Below are 23,763 nucleotides of genomic sequence, written 5' to 3'. Positions count from 1 at the left end.
TTGCCTTTGAAATATATGAAATAGAGGAAAATCACAGTGTTCCTAGAATCATGGGGAGTTTTTTGTTTTGGTTTGATTTCTAAGAGAAGAATCATTTCATTAAAAATAGGGAAACTTCCTGGAAGAGTGAATGGCCTCTTGGAGAATACAATATTTGTTCTCCAGGGGATTAGGTAAGACCATCTTTCATCTTGTAGATAAAGCAGTCTCCACTGGTAATTCTGGCCACACAAAGGTATATCTTTTCTGTGACAAAAAAATTCAGACACAGAAGCCAGAATTCTGACAGAATATGACAGAAATATAATAACTGGGGCTTAACCTAATTAAAAAGAGGCATATTTGGTCTTGGAATTTTTCCATGGAGCAAACTAGTTTATGAGATCCGACAGTTTCAAAACCCATATGTTTTCTTCCTCATTGACATGCATGATGGCAAAGGAAAGATACTCAGGTTTGATAACTGTCTGATTGATATGTGATGATAAAAATAACACAGAATAACCTGAAGACATGTATATTCCTTGTTTCTTTGTGGAACAAAATAAAATAAAAAGGAAAAAAAGCAGTTATATTACACACCATATTTTGCTCTATTGTATAATTTTTGACTGAATTTGTGAAGTGGAAGGATAGCATAGAAAAAGTTGCTTGTGAACTTTTGTATTTTACTATGTGTTCAAACCTGAGAAGATAAGGCTCCAGGAAGACCTTATATCTGCTTTCCAGTACCTGAAGGGGGGCTACAGAAAAGCTGGGGAGGGACTGTTTACAAGGGTGTGTGTAGTAACAGGATTAGGTTTTTAAACTGAAAGAGGGTGGATTTAGATTAGATATTAGGAAGAAATTCTTCACTGTGAGGGTGGTGAGGCACTGGAATAGTTTGCCCAGAGAAGCTGTGGATGGCCCCCTCCCTGGAAGTGCTCAAGGCCAAGCTGGATGGGGCTTTGGGCAGCCTGGAATAGTGGAAGGTGTCCGTGCTCATGGCAGGGGGGTTGGAACTAGATGATCTTTAAGGTCCCCTTGACTGAAATTATTCTATGATTCTGTGTGACAGAAAGATCAACAAACAAGAAAAGGCTAAGAGGCAGGGTTAGGCTACCACTGCACTGCAGTACATTTTTCATTAAAAGGGGATTTCTGGAAATATCAACACTTTACTGGTGACTAGAATCTTACTTTGATTAGGCTACTAAAGGCAAAGTCCAAACCACTTTTCTCCTGTAGTTATATTTCAGTGTTGAGTTTGTATGGATTTAAGTGATGAAAAATATAATTTATGAAAAAAAAAAGTGTCACAGTTCTGATTTAAGGGCATGAGTAATGGCCTCAATTATGTGAAAACATCAATTACAATATTATTTTTATAATTTAGGTTCCTCAGCACTGAAAATGCGAATAAGGTTTACTGGATTGGTAGCAGAGGCATCCTAAGTCTTTGCTATTTGCAAAAATTCCTGACATGTAAATCTTATGCTGATATACATGAAGAATACTTACCAAGAGCTATTCCCTCTTTGACCAAATATTATCCTTGCACGCAGCTTTACATATGTGTGATTTCAGTAGAGCTAATGACATGCTTGAAAAATTAGAGCAAGCTTTTCTAGTCTCTAAAAAACCTGTGCCTTTCTAGCTATTTCTCAGCTTGCTAAAACTCTTCATATGTACTCTAGTGTCTGAGCAAGCCCTGACACTATCCAGTTTAGACATATAGATGTATATTTATATCCATTAAAGCAACGTAGAAAATACAGAATATATGAGTTTTAGAAAATTTGGGTTTGCATTTTTTTTTGTTGTGTAGCTGATTGCTTATTATTACAAATGTCAGCAGTAGAACAATATTTAAATATGTAATTTTATGTTATTTATAATTTGAAAGAAAACTTTTTTTTCATGTTGTCACGTACTTAGAACAAGAGAATTTGTGGTGACTGCATTACCATTCAATGGAATAATGTTCTCTGCCTCTGCACATTCCTCAATCTGCCAGCAATCAGATGGATTTTTGAAGAGAAGAAAAAACAGGCACTGACATTCCACAGCAAATTCAAGTAAGACATGCATTGCTAAAATATTTTAAAAGGATACATGAAATACACTGCTAAAGACATTAGATGTCATATATATTCAATGCATGGTTTCAGCTTTCATAGAACAACTTGAGGTCTGCCTGCCAGATGTACATGCAGGAAAAAAGATTCTTTCAAAAAAATAGACAGAAGAAAAGCTATTGTGGTTCATTCACATGCATATACAATTTAAGAGTGTCAAATTATTAAATTCTGTGTAATGGTAGTTTGTCTGTCATTACCTGATCTACTCACTTTTATAGCAACAACTGGATATGTAATGACATTTTAGCACCAGACTAAACACCTTATGGCCTTGGCAGTTTCATTCGGTGTTGAAGAATAAAAAGAGTTCAAACCTCCCTCTGGTGGACTAGTAGAAAACAGCTACTTGGTTATTTTAAATGGATATTAAGATTTAGCTAGATTTTAAACTAGACACAATAAGGTCTTTCTTTTTACTGAAAATTATTCATAATCCATTGATAAGCTAAATAGGTTTAGGTCTAAGTTACTCTTAATTCTCACATATTAATCCCATTACTCATCCTGTAAGGCTGACAAAGTTTTATTTTGCTCATTGATGACAATATTTATGCAATTGTTCTTGTGTGTACAATTGAATGAATGAACCTGAGTGAGGTACACATGGGGCCTGAATTATATCAAGTAATTAGCTAGGAAATCATGGGTTAATAGGTCTGGTTAAAGCTTCAGGAGATTATTCACCACGTCATTTTGTCCTGTCAGCTACAATGTGTGCCATTTCTACACTCAGTTACAGCTGTTTTAGATGTTCTTAAAGCTCTATAAGACTTCACACCTCTCCCTATCACTAAAGTATCCAGAGAATCATTTCTTTTCGAGTGATTCTTTATTTGAAAAACATCTTATTTTGTCCTCAGATACTTTTGATTTCTCTTTCCCCAAAATCACACCTTCTAAGGAGAAAAGAATACAGAAAAAAAGCTTTAGAAAATGTCACAAAATAAGACAGTTATTATTTAAGACAAATTCCTATTAGTTTCAGTGATTACCTACTGCCATAACAGGGTTCTGTGAGCAATAATTCTGCATTCCTTTCATACTCTGCCTTCATTATTTTGTACAATTTGATCACATCCTTGCCCTCCAAACTACTGATCCAGAGCATTTTGGTTTTTTGTCATGGGTGTGTAATCCATCCCTTTGTACTTTCATTAACTCTGTTATAGCCTTCTTGAAACGTATGCACCAAAACAGCACACAATACACAAGACATGGAAGATGCCTTCTGTCTCACTCTCAGTAGTCTCACTGATGCTAATAATTCTTTAGGTATATTTACTGTAACTGAACATTGAGATGGTGGTTTTGGAGAATTGTCAGTGAGGACTCCAAGCTGTCCTTCCTGAGCTGTAACTAACTGCCTTTAGTTAAGAAAAGATTAATCATATAAACAATATCTTTTCAAGGATGCCCATTGCTTCCAGCTACTGAAACAAGGTCAGGTACTATAGCACAACAGTTGTGTGCACCAATTTGATTTTTAATATACCATAAAGTGCTTTTGTGGAAAGAAGAGATCTAGATCTCCAAAGTGACTGGAAAAATGGGTGGAGTTTTAAAGAATAGAATGTAAGAACACACTATTAAAAAAATCCCAACTTCTGAACTCAAGATTTGTGCTTCTACTAAGAAAACAAATCTCGTAAAGGTGAGTACTTAAGCTCAAAAAAAGTTAAAATTTCATGTTTTGCTCAGATAGCTTTTTTGCCTTCGAATTCTTTTTCTCATGTAAATGATGATATGCTACTAGTATTAATGCTCGTAATAAGACCCAATATTTTACTCACTAGGAACTTTATTTTATATGAAAAATTAAGAGTCTCAACTATGTTTTGTCTTTGAAACAGTAAGATGGCCAGGAAATCTAGCATTATTTGGTATATTTGGGTAAGTGCCTTATATGATGTACACATGGAGGGTACACCTGTTAGCCAGTGAATCATGCAATAACATATTCCTTTGTTTTGACTTTGAAGATGATTATTGTTCCAAGACCTACCAAATAAATGAACATAACTGTAAGAAGAATCATGTAATTTATTCAGTGATTGAGTGGGAATGGAAGAGACAGAACACGGTGTGACTTACACAGTGTAAGCAGCATCTAGAGAAATTATCAAAGCTTTTTAATCTAAAAGTAATAACTACTGGTCTATCATTGGTATCTGACTATAATTCTCCAGAAGTCATGCCACAAGAGTCCTTTTAAAACCTTGCATCTGTCAACAGTTCTTTAAATCACAGTCACATGATCCTGTATGAAAGACTTTTGTGATGGTATTAGTTTTATTGAACTCATTTAATAAAATGCAACATGTCAGATGTACTAATAAAAAGAAAAATCCCTTTCAGATTTGATGCCTTGAATAACCTTTGCTACAAAATAAAAAATACACACTGCATCAAAGTGAGCTAGTAATTGCATCTGAATAAGTACATACATGGTACATTTCTGATTATACAAAGCAGTGCCATTTTGCCCAAGAGAAATGTTAATGGTGATTCATAGTAAATTGCAATTAGAAAGCTTTGGTATGTGATGACTTTCACAGTATGTCTGATCCATGGATGCAAAAAAGGAGAAGTGAATCATATACTATACAGCACTCTTTTTAGTACAGTCAGGCAAGCTGCTTAGTTTAATAAGAAAAGAAAAATAAATTGATCTACCTTTAAATAGTTTGTTTTTGTTCAATTTTATAAAGCTTAAAAATATCTAAAATGAACCTCTTTTAAGACATTACATCTTAATAAAGGAAATAGTAAATATCCCTTAAACAAGTAATTTCCATAAAATTATTGCCTATATCCTGCTTACTGGTTTTCAAAAGCTTACCTTAAGATTGTCTTGTGATACAGTTATAGCTGCATGAGTCACATACTGAACTTCTATGCCAGAATAATGCCATTATTTCCAACAGCTTCCCCCCAAATATAACAGTACAAATGAGTATACAACTGAATCACAAGCATGATGGTAATAAAAATATTTTAATATCTCATTAATCCACTCTTCATTTAAAGTATTGCTCCACAAGGGAAGAACTCATCTAGTGGCCGGTCACTTAACTGATACCTCTTCAAGGAAAAAAACTACCACCCAGCCAACCAAAAGCAAACAAAAAACCCAAATAAACAGAAAAAAACCAAACTGAAGATTATGCAAATACCTTTCACAGGACCCTATTAATAAGATGTACATGCATTTTTATTCTCTAAATTCTAATTTTTTTGTATTCTGTTAAGACATGCAGGGTCTGAGCTTGAAACATCATTTATGTTTTAACTATAGCAGATGCATAAAAGAAGAAAAGACTTCTTATAATGTGAAGCTCTAGCTTGAAGGCTGGTGCAAAAACACTTGATTTGAGAATAAGCTTTGTGGCAGAAGAGCTGTGCTTTACATTTTTATTCTTTATGAAGAGTTTATTTATTTACACTTTATGTTGTATATCAGAGCTAAATTTTGTTCAGATGACTACTACTGTTGAGTTTAGGAAGTTCTGGATCACCAAGGAGATGGAACAAAAGCAGCAGCCTGAGACCTGTTAGCAGCTAGTTTCTAGTTGAGTGCAGAGGCTGTCATCACAGGTGTTCCTTATTCTTTTCCACAATTAATATTGGGAATGTGGGGAGAGGGGATTCTTGAATTGTCTTTCAGCTGTAAATTTTTTCCACCTCTAATAGCATCACAGAGTGCTTGCCATGGTGAGCATCTTTTTCTGTGGCTGCAGGTGAGCCTTGTTGCCCTGAGAACCTGAGCTGGCTGTGCAGAAGTTTTCTAATATAGGATGGAGGTTTAACAGCTGAAACAGGAAGACAGTGAAGCCTCTATCTCTACCAGGGAAGCAGAACTTATTTTGCACAGCTCTTCTTTTAATCCTCTATAGACTCTGAATACCATTTCAGTTCAGGTAACTTTGAATCACCCTCAGGCAGCAATGACCTGTTTCCCTTGACTTTTTGTAGCATTCAGCCTCATATTTTTAGATACTCTGCCTTCCATCTAAGCTATCTAACTAAAGTAAATGATAAAGTCACTCAGCATGTCCAAGGAGCACACAGCTTAGTGCCAGGACTGGGACCAATGGTTAACTGTGCAGGCTGTCAGGTTGATGTTGGATTAATAGCAACAAATGTGTTTTTCAGATTCCACTTGCCACAGAAAGATCAAGGCAGGGAGTTGAAATTTTACGTCAATAACACCTTGGCTGCAAAACATTAGATGTTATTGAAGTGAGATCTATAGGGGCTTGGAATGAGAGGAATTATTTGGTGGATTTTTCTAAGTAATGTTTCTCAAACTTGAGAAAACAATGCATGTTTCTAATCAAAAGGTGCGGAGACAGGGTAAAGAGGTAAGAGATTTACCTGACATTTTGTTAAGAAGGACAAAGAATAACACAGTTTTCCCTGATACTTTGCATAAGACTTTAATTTAATGTTGTTAAGAGAAACTACTAACAATATTCACACTGTGCTTCTCATAGACACACAGCAATAAAACCAGCAGGGAGTGGGGCTTTTTAAAATACTGTTCTTTTGCCAGACAGTTGGAGCTAAATAGAATTCAAAATAAAATTCTTTACACAAGTAAATACACTACCATACGTACATGCTGTTAAAAGAGACGTTTTATTTTGCATCAAGTGTACCTTTTAGCCTTTTAAATTTCTCAAAATAAAGGTCCTTCGTTGCCAAACTTTGAGTTTTATCTTGTGTGCTGTTGACTTGCATCACCTGATGTTTAGACACATTTGTTCCTTAGACTGAAATGTTCTTCTGGATGTTGGAGATTAAGGGAGGAGGGTTCGGGAGGAGGGTGTTTCAACAAGCAGAAGCAGCTTAAGCTACTGCCAAGTTAGTGACGAAAATACTATTTGTAACTGCACAGAAATGATTGTTTGTTAGCAAGACACTTTCAGAATTAAGTAGCTACCAGTTCAGAAGCTTGTTCATTTTATTCAGGGGGGTTGGAGACAAGGATGTGTATTTGGTTTTTACTGGTTTCTTGCTTTGTTGTTGGTGGTGTTTGTTTGGTTTATTTTATTTTGTTGGTTTTTTACATTTTTTTAACTTGAGTTGATCTCTTGATGTGAATTCCTGAAGTATCAGCTATAGAAGAGTTCAAGTAATTAAGTTATATAAGATTTTTATATATATATGTGCACACAACCTTTAAAACTTATTTACTTGATGCTGAGTAGTAAATTCTTATTGCAGTATATAAATATTTCTAGAGAAATAAAATTACTGATTGTTTTTTCTCATACCAGGATTGTATTCTGGCTCCAATTTGACAGATAAGGTGGTTTCATTGGTAGGAAGCTCAGATGAACACTCAGTGTCATTTGTTTTGCCAACACATGTACCAGTTCTGGGACAGATCATCACAGCTGGTAATCCCATTTTTCAGAAATCTAAGCCTGCACAGTAACTTCCAGAGAGAAACTCTGCCTCAAGAGTTGAATCTAGTCAGAGACCAAGCCAGAGAACAAATTCTCCTGCTGCTCACACAGCTATTTCTAAATGCAGAAGCTTACATGAAAAAAACAGCTACAAAACAACACATTTTTCAAAGTCTGATCACATGTTAGGGAAAATAACTTGGAGGAATATATAGAAAAGCTTTTCTGCTGCTTGTTATTGTACTGTAAGCACTGAATCTTGTTGCAAGGATTATGTACTGCAAATGTCAAACTGTGAAAAAAACTGGGAACCAAATCAGAAAACTCTTAGTATAAGGGACATTCCAGTAGTGAGAATAAAGTCATCTCTCTTTTCCAGGTTGGAGATACTGTATTTGCATTTCATCGACTTTTTTGTTTCTCTTGTCTCTCATAGGGATCTAATAACAGTATTTGTGCATGGTGGACTTGTTTCAAGGATTCCAAACTTTGATCAGCCTCTGGTATTGATGTGTTATTGCCTTTTAGCAGTAGTGGAAATGAAGGGTCACTGGAATACAAATCATAACTGTAATGTATCTCCTTTTCCTCTTGCTTATACAATGTCTATATTCACTGCCTGTGAGTTTATAATGTTATTCTCATCTGTTTGCCCAAGTTAAAGGGCTTCCAATAGAAGTGAAATATTCTGTCAAGTACAGGCCCACTGCACTGATATTTAAAATTTAAAATTTAAATTAAACTCTAGTCTACCGTTGACAGTGTCCCAGCTTAAAGTTTCTATTCATGGAAATCTTCTCCTGAGCAACCTGTTACCAAAGATATGCCACCTGTCTGGTTACTACATTTTAAAGAGCAGACAACTATGAAGAAACCTCAGTTAGATATACACAGAGATATGCATCCATACTTTATGTATACACATTTTTATGTCAGGATATACATATTTATAGGCTTATATAATATGTGGTTTTCCTAATATAAACTCTCATCTGTTTGCTCAACTATATCATTGATAATGCAAAATCAATTTGAGCCTTCTGGGCTGTATAGATAATAATTCCATTTTGACATAAAAAATCTCAGGGCAGAAGGTATTTTCAGTCTTCTCAAATGATTATGCCTTAGCTGAAGTAATTTTATTAAAAGTCATTTAAGTTAAAACCAAGAATATGAGCTTTATCATTTAGAGACTTATTTAAAATTTAGTTAATAACAATTCAAAGGAAAGGAGAAATAGCCATCTAGGAACCCTAAAAATCTTTTTATTCATGAGAGGATTTTCTGTCCTACAGAGAAAATTCCAGAGGAAATTTTGAAAACCTGTTCAAGAAAAAGAAAAAAAAACATCCTTATACTGATGCAGGAGGTTGGACTCAAAAAATAATGGTCAATGACTGAATGTCCAAATGTAGACCAGTGATGAGCAGCGCTCCTCAAGGGTCATTACTGGGTCTGGTGTTCTTTAACATCTTTGTCAGAAAGAGAAAGAGACTCTGCATTGGAGTTGGATCAGAATGTGAGGAGTCGTCCCTCTGAGAAAGAAAGAAAGAGCAGCAGATATAACGTGTGGTGAAGTGACCCTAAAACCCCAGTCCTTGTCCCTCTGTGATGCTGAGGGAGAGGCAGGAGTGAAGTAATTTTAATAATAATGTAAGACACATTTTGTACATAGGTACAAAAAAGTTATCAGAAAATGCAGATAATCAGTAGTAGAAGTAGAAGCAAAAATAAGTGTAGCAGTTTTAAATGATAATTTGTTTACTCAACAGTTATACTTGTAAAAAAATAAAAACATTACAAGTAATGAATACTTAGGTACTCATGAAAAGTAATGACTTGGGTAGGAAGGCTATGTAGAGGGACCTGGCCAGGTTGGATTGTTGGGCTGAGGCCAATGGTACGATGTTCAACAAGGACAAGTGCTGGGCCCTGCATTTCTGTCACAACAACCCCAGGCAATGCTACAGTCTTGGGAAAGAGTGGCTGGAAAGCTGTCCAGACGAAAAGAGCTTGGGGGTGCTTGTTGACAGCTGGCTGAACATGAGCCAGCAGTGTGCCCAGGTGACAAAGAAGGCCAACAGCATCTTGGCCTGCTTCAGAAATAGTATGGCCAGCAGGAGAAGGGAAGTGATCCTGTCCCTGTACTCAACACTGGTGAGGCCATACATCAAGTTCTGTGTTCAGTTCTGGGCCTCTCATTACAAGAAGAACATTGAGTTGCTGGAGAGAGTCTAGAGAAAAGCAGCCAAGCTGGTGAAAGCTCTGGAGAAAAATTCCTATGAGTAGAGGCTGAGGTAACTGGGATTGTTTAGTTTGCAGAAGAGGAGGCTCAGGCAAGATCTCATTGCTCTCTATAACTACATGAAAAGAGGTTGTAGTGACGTGGAAGTTGATCTCTTATCCCTAGTGAATAAGTATAGAAATAGAGAAAATGGCCTGAAATCAAGGGAGACTTAGATTAGATATATAAATATTTAAATATTTCTATGAAATAACTTGCAGATTACTAGTTTAAAACTTCATATGGATCTCCCAGTTCACTCATAAACAAGTTTTGGTGAAATCTACTGTACACAGGTGACTCATGTAGGGATGTAAGGTTGCCCACTCTTGGATCACCTTGAGGCCCCATCTCTTTAAAGGTGACCCATGGGGAACTGTGTAGATAGCTCAGCCCTGACTTGTCTGATAAGCCATAGACTAAACAGGGCAGTGCTGCATCACTCAAAGAACTGAAGCCTGCGCTGAGCCTTGAAACCTCTCAAAAAATATTATGCCCAAATCTCTTTTCCAACCACAGTTGCCTGAGAAAGTAAGACAAAGAACTGGAGGGTTTCAGTTCCGGCTTCAGACAAAAATCTTGTTTACCCAGGTGGTATAATCTATTCATAGTCCTCCCCACAGTCACATGAATCAGGGGATGAAAAATGCCATGATTCCAGTCAGAGGTAGGGATCATTTCTTCAATGGTACAGCTGACTTGTGAGTAGATCCCAACCCCCTCATTTGGGATGCTGACCAAAGTAACTTCCCTGGGATTGAGACCCCTTACCTGGAGAGGTAATGAATTAAGAAAGATATGGCATCAGTGTGCTTTAGAAAGTGCAGTAATGCATTTCTCCATTTTATTCATATAACCCGTGGCAGTAATATGTGAAATCTGTAATCAAAATTCAATTTATTTTTTCATATGAGCCTTTTAATCAGTCCTCTTTTCACCATATACTTTCAAACATGATTTTTTTAATTGATGATGTTTCTTATTTTGTGGTGTTAGTCCCACTTTTTCATATACAATATTACAATGTGATTTTGTTTGGTTTTGGTTTTTTATATTGGGCCTCTGCCTGTATCATGTACCCTATAGGGTCAGAACACACGTTTTTACAATTATTGCAACCTAAAAAATAGGACATTTGCAAACACTTTTGGAGGCAAGACTTGAGTTCTAATCCAGTCTCCTCAGTGAATGTCAGTGAGATTTATTCATCGGTATTCACATGTTTAGGTTACTGTTTCATTTGTCAGTATTGTCTGTTTACAACAGAAGCTTTCTAGAATAATGATTATATCTCTGATTTAAATCTCCTTGAGCCTAATAGATTCCATCTGGAGGGACTGTGTGCTTGTAAAAGCTCTGCTACAATTGGGAAGACCCTTTGTGCAGATACTTTAATGTAGACTTTTGAAATCTTTAAACGTTTCTAAAACAGGTCTGTATTCCATTCACTTTCAAATGAGTTATTCACTTCAGTGAGATTACTTCAAGCCTTGTAGCATTTTTGCATGACAAAACCTTAGCTAGAAATTGAGATAGGATCCACATCACAAAACAGCATGATGTTTGGCCTGATGATTAGGCTAAGAGCCAGAAGGAGTTCGTTAAGCAAGCTTAGAGACAGAGTTCTCACTGTTCAGCATTCCACTTCTTCCACTGATTTATGGCACTAATTCTGTGATTTTGCAGCCCTTGATTTTGAGTATTGCCATTAAATTTATCTTTAAAGTTGTGCAACAGTTCCTGCTATTTTACTATAGATGGGGTGCAACCTTACTTCCATGTATCCTAGATCCTGCATAAATCATTGACTTCATAACCACACTGTTCTCTTATACACTATATCTCTTTATCTTTTATAAAGTGAGCTTCTTATCTTGAGACACTAAATAACTTGAGATATACTTAAACCTCCTCAGTTCCTCTAGGGTTTGATTACTTAACGCATCACAAGAATGATCAAGTTTAAGACAAGAAAACCTAAAAGCAGGAAAACCATACAGACAGCAATCTAAGCAATATAAAGATGCTAAGAAAATAATTCTTACACTCTGAAGTGAAAGCTGAAGACTTCTGTGATTAATAAATAATAAATATGTCTGCAATCTAAAATACCTGAGCCTTATTCAGACCTTTAATGTTTTAACTCACATATTTGACAATTAGTTTAAGAGTTCTTTACTCAAATCATGTTATGATACTCAAAAGAATTTTTTATTAAGTACTTCCCACCTGATTTTATTTTTTTTTCTTATAACTTGCAGGTTGCATTCTACCTGTAGCTCAAGTGAGCTCTTCAAAATGAGAAGTATCAGAATTTAAATCAAATTGTTTCTGTTTTCTTCTTTCCAACAGCACAAATAGGTATTCAGCATCAACATATGTGGATGAAAAGATCTTCATAAACAATAGTGAACTCCAACTGAGCTGAAAGATCTGGGAGTTGCAGAGGAAATCACATCAGTTCAGAACACCTAGGGTTTGCAAAGTACAGTCAGGTTATACATACCTCTAGAGTCCTGGCTTTGGATCTTTCAAGCCAGGAATTTTCTTAAAATATGCTGTGACTTCTGTCCAACTCTTCTCTGTAAAGAGAAGGGGGGTGTGAAAGAGTGACAGGCATGTATTCTGGTATTAAGTGGATACAGAGATGGGTCTTGTCCAGTGTGTATACCCAAGATCATGTTTTCAGCCCTTCAGAGCGAGACACCTTGAAATCACCAGTTCCTGAATACTTGTGTTGCTTATTCAGGATGCACTTAGATGGTCCCAACTGTGATAATTCTATGCACCAAGGACTGCTTCAGTCATTGAATTCCCCAGCAACAGAAGAGGTTAGTCAGATTGCATGACTGGATGAGAGATTGCTAGCATTGGAGATTGCAGCCTGATGTAGAAAATATTGACACGAAATCATTCTAGCTGTGTTTTACCTTTCAAGTTTGCTCTGCAAGGTTATCATGGTTCCATTTAAAAATGTGTTTTTATATATGCTATGGAGTATGCTTTGATCAACATTTGATAAGGTTGAAAACCAATGACTGCCTGTGAAACTGGAGCCTCACTGACTCTAGGTCTAGTCATCAGCTAAAAGCTATTCTGGCTACTGTTAAACAGCATCTCAGTTTCACTTCCAGTTATTGCATTTCTGAAATCTTTAATTAACACTTCAGTCAATGTTTTGTATAATATTACCACAACTCTAAAAATTTTGGGAACTAATGCTTGGATTTTTTTGTCTTACAACTAGAACCGTGTATTTCTACCTTTTAAACAAGTCACTAAAAATATATCTGTGTAAATGTTTTCTAAGTTTTAAAGAGAATTAAAGGAGTTGTCCTTAATAGAATTCTTTTCTATGACTGCAGGAATAAATAAGGTCATTACTGCACTAAGAAACATTACAACTATTGCCCAGTGTGGGGGAAGTGTTCAAATAACATTTATCAATACAGATAGACACACATATACATATATATTAATCCATAGTCCAACTGTATACATGAATATGTATGTAGTATGTACACACACAGACAATCTGGTTTTGCAGAAAACATCTGTTACTGATTGTGGTTTGACTGGCTTCCACAAGGCATTAAGTTTCTTTATTATAACCATCTGTCATTTTTGCCTTGTACACTGAATTAATTACAAATTTTAAACAGCTCATTTAAAACAAACCACAAACAAAATTGCTATGTGGTGAGAGCAGTTTATAAATAATATTTATCTTCCTACTGTGAGGACAGTAGCCTCTCTTTAAGATTCAATCATTGAACTTGTCTCTGAAACTTAGGGAAATAATAAGTCCTGCCATGTAAAGAGGCTTGTGCTATTATGAGCAAACGTCCCATTCTTCAGAACTACAGAACTACACACACATCAATGTAAAGAGAAAGTAAATTTAATCCTTTAAATACTTATCTTCATTCAACAGTGGGAGATAGAACTCTTAAATGTTGCTTTGATCACAAATCAAGTAGGAAAAATCCTCTGGGTCAACAGAACCATATCACTTCCATTTGCTGATGTAGAACCCTGCATTTACTTTGGTTCTCCTTTTTCAGCACAGGTACAGGAGTTTTGCTTTTAGGAAGCTTTCCCATCTTAAACCTCTCAATGTTTTAAGATGATTTAAAGTCTTTTTATTATCTCCATCAATGCTATAATACTGTGGGGGAAAGAAGCATTTTGGCTGCAATATAATGCTTTCTTATTCCAGTTTCAACCAGGACAAAATGGGAGCAAACGCAAAAACTGTGACCCTCTCTTCTATTTGTCAACATTCTTGACTAACCTGTGTAATAAATATTAGAAATGGTCAAGACATTTTGTCACAAAAGAAAGCATAGCATTCTTCATTAATTATTTCTGAGAGAGTTCACAGTGGAAATATTTGGGTAAGTGCTTGCCAAGAGTCAAGGTTGAACAGTCTAACTCATTATACTAATTGTGTTCATTATTCCTTTGTTTTTATAGTCTATACCAATTACAGAGACATTAGTAAGATTAGATGTCCCCAGTTGTGCCAATTATGCAACAGTACATCCTGATTTTTTATAAGAATGTGGTTTCAGTTGAAGAATATATCTTCAGACACTACCTCTGACAGTTTATAAACATGTGGTTGGGCTATTTTATATCTTCATTTGTTCTCCTGTAAAAGCTCCCCACCTTTTCACAAATTGCTAAACAATTACTTTGCTTATCATCTGCAATATGCATTATAATTTCATCACCTTCAATCTGAATTTTTGCTTAAGATCATGGGTTCCTTTGATCTTTTAGATAAAAGTAAAAATCTCAATAAGTATGTCTTTACTGGCATCTTTCCAGCTTTCTTTTTTTGTTCTTTATAACCAAACAACTGCATCTCAACATTTTAAAATACAGAGCTGTCACTATTTTAAGTACTCAGTCCCGTTGGCTCTTAATTATTGCACATTTAAACTGAAAATCCTCCATTTCTAAAGATGATATAGCTTGTATATATTCTAATTAGGCAAACTAAATTAAATTTGACTACATTATAAAGTAAACCAAACAAAAAGAAAGCTAAAGTAGAGAATAAGTGCACAGAAAAAGCTACTTTATGATTACATTTAGAACTTCTAGTTTAATCTTAGCAAGTTAGGAAATGCCATAACTGAAGTTGCCTATTGAGCAAATGATTTATGATAGTCTTTAATCCCATGACTTTACAGTACTTTTTGTGCAACTGTGGGAAACATGCCTTGAAGATATTACTCTGATTCATATGTAGAAAAGCTTGGTGCTGCTTACTCAGTGATGCAAGAATATTTTGGGGAAAAAACATTGTGTGGCCATGTAATTAAAAATTGTATCATCAAGTGTACTACAAAATTGTTGTACTACAAAAGTATAACCCTAAGCCCTAAGTTAAACATCTAATTTTTTGAATGACTTTATAAATCTGACAGCTGTCATTAACAGCTTTATTCTAGAATATACTTAGTTTACTTAAGCTTCCCCTTTTCAAGACTGATATAAAATTTGGTTGTATAAAGCTCTGTATGGTTTACAGGAATAGTGTGGACTTGTAGATGTGCTTGCTGATGGCATATAAGAGTACAATTGTCTATGTAGGACACGATCAGATTTAGCCAGAAGGTGTCAGAAATATTTGCTTAATACAGAAGAATTCCACTGGCTTTTCTTAGACCATTTTTTACACTTCTTGCTACTTTCTTTTTACACTTCTTTCTTTACACATAGAGACCAAGTTCTCTTTTTGGTCTAGTCAGTCTAGGTCTTAGGGTTCACTTCATGGTGTCATGAAAGCAAAATAGCTGCTTCACAACCTTGTGCAGTACTATAGGCTTTATAATGTGTTCATACCCAAGAGTGGCAACAGAAGGAATTTTCCAGGGGTATCCAAACTCAACACAGGAAGCAGGTTTCTGAGGCTGAAAACACTGCATCTTCACATTCCAGGATTTTTTAGTAGATGGCCCTGGTTTACCTGCAAAAAAAACCACCCTCGAATGCAATCAAAAGTTTATCATCACAAGCAGCACATCCAGACCTTCCCATTTTCTACGTTGCCTCTGCTATCTCAACAATACTACAGGTTTCTGCTCTTCAAAACTCTTCCACATGAGACTCCCTTGAGCAGGTAACACACATTCCCAGTGCAGAAGCCAGAATATTCGTAATCTCTCTCCCAGTGGCACAGCTTTTGTGCAGTGTTTCCACATGGAACCTGTGGTCAGACATTCTCCTTGAGTAATGTAGCTATAAACACCAAGGGATCCAAACTTACCAGGTAACACTGGTCATCATACACAAATGCTACAGACTTTAAGCCAGGTACTACTGAGACCTGTGGCAGCTGCTCTTTCAGTCCCTGCTGCAGCATCCCATGTCCCGTATCTCCTTGCTGGTAGATATTGAACAGCCCAGATACAATAAATTTTAACAAACAGCAGCCCACACCTGCATCAGGGAAATCCCTTTCCCTTGCCAGAAATACAAATGAAAAATAGTCTGATTAAAAGAAGGAAGAAAACTCCTTCCAGAGTCTACAGGTAGTGCTGCCAAACTGTCAGCCCTATGCTAATAACTCTAATGAAAGAAATCCTGTGTTATCAGTGCTGCTAACACAGGGAATGCAGCAGATTCCTGAGGTGGAACACTGAGTACCATAAGAGGTTCAGGAAGGTTCAGGAAGGCTGAAATTTCTATAGATTTTAGCACATAAAAGGCAGACAAAATATAGACCAAACATTTTCTGAAATGCAAAACTTTCCTGTCTGACTATTACAGATGAAAGAGACTCTAGCTTGAAAGAGAGCACCTCCGAGGAAGTTGAAAACCTGACTCCATCTCTCTGTGTGCAAGACTGAAAAGACCCTTCTCTCACACAAAGGCAGGCAAAGTACAGCTGTATGCATGTGAAGATACAGTCAGCTATAAAAGCCAGAGGGAATGGAGCCTTTTAAACAACAGGTCATTATCTGTGTACATAATTAATATTGTCTCTATTAATTGTGTCTTAATATAACCACCATGTCAGTGGGCTGTTGTTACTGAAGAAATATTTTAATTTTTAATTGAGATATAAGTAGTGAAGATCTTCAGCTAGAACTGATTTTATTTTTCATCTTCTCCTTATTTATAATTCTGCTGAGAAATATACTGCATAATGACTACATTTTGCTCTCAGAGAAATATATTTCAAAGCTGCACCGTGACATTTGTACAATTTTATACCACATGGCACATACAGAACAGACTAGGGAAATTAGTCTCAGATTTATAAACAAAACTTCTTACACAAGTGACTCATTTTAGTTGAATGTGGATGGTCTTTAATGGGAACACATATGTTTATGCTAAATAACCTGTAATACCAACTGAGGTGGCACAGTTCTCTCCACCATTATGAAGATTGATGTTGCCTTGGAGTGCCTCTACTCAACAGAAGTACCCTTCAGGTAAGTTGAAAAAGTTATCAGGCGTGTAGTGTAAATGAGGAGTGGAGATTCTGGAAACGGAGGAAAACTGTAGCATGTCATTGAAAAGCATTTTCTGTTCCCTTAGATGCTTAACATTCATCTATTTTAAAAGAAAAGAAATTGAAAAGATTTTCTGAAGCTAGGGAAAAAAAATCCCAGATGATCCAGAAACAAAAAGCTAGCAACAAACCTCAAAACTGTTGAAATTTAGACAGAACCATGGAATGGTAGCAGTAGGAAGGGACCTCTGGAGATCATCTAGTCCAACCTCCTGCTAGAGCAGAATCTCCTGAAGCAGATTACAGAGGAACACATCCTTTGAATGTCCCCAGGGATAGAGATTCTATCTCTAGAATCAACAACTTCCCAGGAAGGAAGGAAGGAAGGAAGGAAGGAAGAAAGGAAGGAAGGAAGGAAGCTTTTCTATTTCTTTTAACTTTTATATATTTTAATTAATTTATTCTAGTTTTTGTAACCATTTCCACAGAAATGTAAGTCTTAAATCAAGTCTTTTGTATCTCATGAGACCTTTTGTGAATTCAAAGGAGAATGAAGTTCAGATACTCAGAGGGACTAGATATATATTTATACATACTTATAAAACACATCTTTGCTATATAAATGTATTCCACAGAGTCAAATTATGCATTTCAGTGTGGAGTTATCAGCACTTTGATTCAATAAACTCTAAGGAGTTTCTAATAAACTCTGAAGATTTATTTATTTATTTACTTTTACTCTATAATGTGTGCATAAATTCATATGTTATTTTATTTCCCTACCGTGTTTAATTTAGGTCCATGAGGTGCGGGATGAGTAGCATGGAGGAGAACTTAAAGATGTAACAACCATGCCCAGTCATTAGGTTATTCAGGTTAAACAAGGTATTTTCTACTCTTTTAGAAAGTTATTTCTATAGCAGGTAACACTAGATATTTTTTCCCCTGTTCTAAATATTTGAAAAATTTTCAAGTTATAGCAAAATGAAGTTATAGGATAATAAAATATTCTACCGTCCTGTCACATTACAAGAGATCTATTAACTTCTGTGGAGGCATTTTTTTTAATTTCTCTTGAGGTATATGAATTATATATTACCCTATTTAAGAAAAAAAAAATGTTCCCTTTTTTTTTGTTTGGTTTGGTTTGGTTTTTGGTTTTTGGTTTTCCCTGTGCTAATGCCTGTAAAATGTTGGCTGCTGCTCATAATAGTGCCATTCGCACATCCATTTAGGACAGACATACAGAACAAGGGCAATGGTTTTTAAGTCAGAAATGGGGATCATCTACGTAAAATAAAAAATATACATAACAAAATCATTACAGGTTTATTTATTTTTAAAATCTCCTTCACTGTATTAAAAGGGAACAATCTTTTCCCTTCACGTAGGCCTTCAATCTATACTGCTAGTTTTGTTTAAAATTATTTAACGATTTACTTTTATAAATCGAAGCTTGCTTTTGGACCAAAACATCCTTGCATCCAGACTTTCTGCAAGTTTCTCATGCAAAGAAAACTTTTCATTTATAAAAGGGCAAAGTAGTCAGGAAATTATAACTTGCTGTATAACACCACTGCTCTCCTCTGCACCTCTCTGCTGAAGCACATAACAGAGTTCTGTGCTTTTGAAAAGAACTCTCTAGTAAAGAACTGTTCACAGAATGGTATCGTTACATAGCTATATCCAGTCATAGAAGTAACTTCCTGACATCTTCACTGAGTCAATTCTGTACAGTACATTTATTATTATTTCTCATGGAGACTTTGACTCTCATCTTCTAAGGTGATTACTCATATTTTTCACAGAAAAAAAGATCTGTGGGTAACAGTATGATCTTTTTCAACATGCAGGCTTCATTTTGTATATTTATTTGTAGTAATCCATACACAAAAAAGTCAGAGCCCAGTGGAAAATTACATTAGAGACCTCTGAGAATGCTGGGATTTACACACAGTGAACTGGGTTGCTGAACATACGTGTTCTCCAAAACAGAAAAGTAGGATCAGCACAGTGCTACATCCAGCTAAATCCATCTGCCTGATACTAGGGCTTATTAGCTCTGAGCAGTCACAGGCAGCTATGCATTTATACATCTTCCAGATCTGGAGTTTAAACATCTGCCAGCTTGAGGACCTCTGCACTGCAACCTGCTGTGGAGAGTAAATGCACCAATCTCTGCAGATCCACAGAGCTCCCAAATAAAGCCTGCGGAGTTCAAAAGGCAGAAGCATTGCAATGTTTCCAAACTTATTTCCCCTGCCAACAAAAAGCAATTTAAAGTGTTCCATGATTAGTGAACTCCAAAGACTCGAGCTAGAAAGCTAGTGGTCCTCAAGTTGCCTGAAAAACAATTAATATTTTGTAGTTGATATTAGAAGCTACCAATATGGAGAACTACATATAAGATAGTAATCTGCTAGACTATTATAACATTCTCCCTCTGTAAGACATTGTTTTTTCATACACTAAGAAAATATTCAATAAAAATATGCAGATATCTATTGTGAACAGCTCAATACTGATTGTGCCTAGAGGAAATTTTACCTTTAATAATTACACCATAAATAAATGCTAGTTCTAAAGCTCTACCTTGCATCTGAGAGGACCTCGAGTTCTCCCACAATTTTTCTTCTATTCCCATAAAATATGGCTCCAGTATAAAATGCATTAGAAGTGTCATATATCCTGACTCCCCATGGTTCACTTTTACTAATAATTTAAAACTATTTTACCCTTAGATCTTTTGGTTCAGCTTTTGGAATATAACACGGTGTACTTCCTCTAATCAATGCTCAAGTGTGAAAAACTTACTCTGCAATTTCAGAGGCAGCTATTGAGCATATCAATTAATGTGCACAATTTATGTCTATATATTTCTTTGTCCTTCCAGATGATTTATGCAAGATGCACTCAGCATATCTGCAGTGAAATTGTTTTTCAAGAAAGACATGCATGCTGATTCTCTAACAATTGCAGTGCAAAAGCCATGGGTTAACAGAAGAGCAACTTCAATACACAGTTTCCCAATGTGGAAGTATTTTCAAACTCAACTGTTGCACTTTTACTCCTTGTTAGAAAATTATCTCAGAAATCTACTCTAGTACATACTGAAGTAATGTAGCACTTTTCAGTCACAGTTTTGGGTTTGTTTCTTTTTTTTTTTCTTTTTTTTTCTGTATCTATGGAGTAGGACTAGGCAGATACTGAAATATTCAATTTCTCTTGCCGCCTGAGTAGTTTTACAAATACATAACCCAGACACAAGAGCAATACACTATTTTTCTTCCTGAGAGCACTGCCACTGAAAGCTATCACTTGCAGGAATAATGTAGAGAGAATGGGAAATGTGTTCTGCTTCAACTACCAGCTTTAATTCAGCTTGCTAGAGCTATTGCTTTGATACTGCACTGGGATGGCACTGGAGTGTTAAGCCCAAGTCCCCTTACTGCTAACAGGAGGCATTACTTTGGCAAGCTGGTACTCAATTTTGTTCAGAGACAGCATAATTAAATAGAACTACTGGTAGGCAATATGAACAGTGTAAATGCTGATAAGTAGAGGTAAAGACTGTATACTAGATATTTGTCAGTAAAGGATGAATCTATAAGACTGTATTTACACTACTTCCAAAACTAGAATGGAGAAAATTAAAGGAGCTCCTAAAAGTTTATTCCAGAAACGTAAATTCAGTGTTCAAAGTAGTTATACAATTATTTTGTCAGAAGATATAAAAGAAATACCTGAACAATTAAATCATCTTCAGTTTCAGCAGAAAATACTCTAAAGTGAATTAGGTATTTGAAAGAACTTTCAGTGGTTGGAAATAGAAAACATGCTGAAGCCAAATGTGGCATTATTTTTACTTCTCTACCTCAGTCTTGCTCAAAGTTCTTCTCATCTTCATTTACTGTCATGACCCTTTGGGCCTCTGTGAAGCTCTACTGATTTAAGTGACAAGTACAGAAGTCCATGCTGGCAGATCCAGAGGCAAGATCAGGGCACAGGGTAGTTCATAAATAAATGTAGGAAAGGCAGGCACCTCTTGGGCCTGTGAGATTTGCAGCTACTTGTTTCTCATCGGGGAGAAAAAAGGTAAGTCTTAGCTTTTCATAAATACAGAAAGTTAAAGTAACTGCTCCTTGCAAAAAAAAAAAAAAAAAAAAAAAAAAAAAAAAAAAAAAAAAAATGTGTATACACAGCACACTGAAGAAAACTGGGCTTAGTCAGAATGCACTAATTGTATGTCCCAGATATTCTACAGTCAAATGTGAGTCCTGGACATCGAGGTTGTGATCCTTCAGCAGCAACTGTGCTGTAGGGTGCACCAGCCCACCCTCATCCCCCAGTCTTTTTCTGCTCCAGGAGCTGACAGTAGTGTTTATACAGCCACAGAATGGATTGGATTGATGAACTAATTTATCCTAAATTATCTCTGCAAAAAAATGCTTGAGCTCTTTTAAACCGGATCAATTCCCCAGTTCACCTCATGAGCAGCTGGATGCAGGTGTGGGTAGCAGCAAACACAGAAGGTGGCTGGATGGCAGGAAAAAGCACCTGGCAGTAGGGTGGGTAATAGCTCATGCAGCCAGGTTACAGAACATAAATCTGCAACCTAGGTGAAGAGAAATGTAGACAAGGAATTATGCAATAGATAGACATACTACTGTAATAGAAAACATGATACGTAATTGATTTCATAAGTTTAGTAATTTTAATTAACTTCTAGATTGTAACTTTTCCTGTAAATCTTAACGCAATTCTGGATGAAGTTGGATTCAGACATCAGCCATGACTTCCGTTTTCTCTTATTTGTCAGGTAATAATGGCTACTCAGCATCATTCAGTAAGCAAAAAATAAAACATATAAAAGAAAACTACATTTAAATTATTTTAGGGCATAGATATTTATATAATAAAATTTAATATTATTAGTAAATTAATACATTTAATAGTTATGTATTTATTGTATTTGCTGAATAATGATAGCTAGAAACACAGTGCATTTAAAAAGAAAAGCAAAAAAAGAACAAATCTTCAGTGAGAGAAGCTGTTTATGGTGCTTAAGTATAATGTGATAATTAACCATGCATAACCACTCAAGTATAAATATGGAAGTGCTTACTAATTAGTATATTAAATTAAATATAACACATAAAAATATCAAAGGCTACATCACAGCATTTAGCTAGAATTTGTGGTTTGTGTACAGCTTCACTGATTCTGGAAAAGTTTAATATCAAATTATAACTAACAGTACAATTTATTATCAGAATTCTCTGACAGAGAAGCACAATACTGAGGGATTTGTTCCTTCGCACCCACTCCTGAGATGCTTTTTGTTAATTCTGAAGGGAGCTGGGACCTTGACTTTTCCAGATGAGTCAAGCACATATGCAACTTTCCTCTTTCTTTTCATTTTCTTTTCCTTTTTTTTCCACATTCCTAGCTGTTGTTATGCCATATTCATTAATACCCTCAATAAGAGAGGAGTTAGAGTAAAAACATTCTACATCATCTGTATCTCATGATTCTTCTGCAGGGAAATCAGAAGAATGCTATGAATAAAGTATATACTTTATCTTACTTACATTGTTCTTAAAATTTAGGTAAAACTTTGGTTTTTTCTCTCAAAAAAATCTGCAAATACTCATTTACATCTTGGAATCAATCACCATGGCTGCACATTATCTTAATTTGCATTTCTGCTGCTGTTCTAACTAGTGATTATGTTGGAAAGAATATTTGTGGAAACTGTGAGGATCATTTTTAAAACTTAAGTTTTTATTCATACTTGTATGCTTGTCCAGGAGCAGTATTAATTCATAGCATATGACCTGTCCAAACTGACCAACTAAGCATTTCACTATGAAGACCTTACAATGAAATGCCAAAACAGAACCTGCAGTAAAAGATATGATTTCCAGTTTTTTTCTAGTGAGAAGTGCTAGATAAGGGTGTGGATGTCGTGCTTTATTTGGGCAGTACATACAGGAGATTGGTTCTCTAAAGTGAATAGATTTCTTGAAGCTTAACCAAAGAAAGACTGAAGCAAGAAAGCTGAGGCTGGAGAAACAATATTTCTCTCATTGCTGTAATTATTAAATCTCATGCTTCAGTTACTATTATGATCCACTGGTATTTAGAACAAAGGCATGATTTTAAACTCCCAGCTGTTATTTGAATTATTACACAAATGCTTTGTATGTTCTGTGGTCAGTTTGTGATACAGATCAATTGTTTCACATGCTTTTATTTTCTTTGCATTTTACAACCTCACTGTACAAATTATACCATGCATTTAAAATGCTCTGCCATATAGTTTGTATATTATACAATAACATATAGAATAAATCAATAGTAGAAACCAGAGTAATGGAAATATACCAAAAAATGTCTTTGACTAAATACCACACAGCACTATACCATGCCATAGTACTGTTCAAAAAGCAAAGATGATGAAATGCAAAACAT

Source organism: Calypte anna, chromosome 2 (assembly GCF_003957555.1).
Source record: "Calypte anna isolate BGI_N300 chromosome 2, bCalAnn1_v1.p, whole genome shotgun sequence".
Taxonomy (NCBI): domain Eukaryota; kingdom Metazoa; phylum Chordata; class Aves; order Apodiformes; family Trochilidae; genus Calypte; species Calypte anna.
This window is presented reverse-complemented; position numbering follows the sequence as displayed.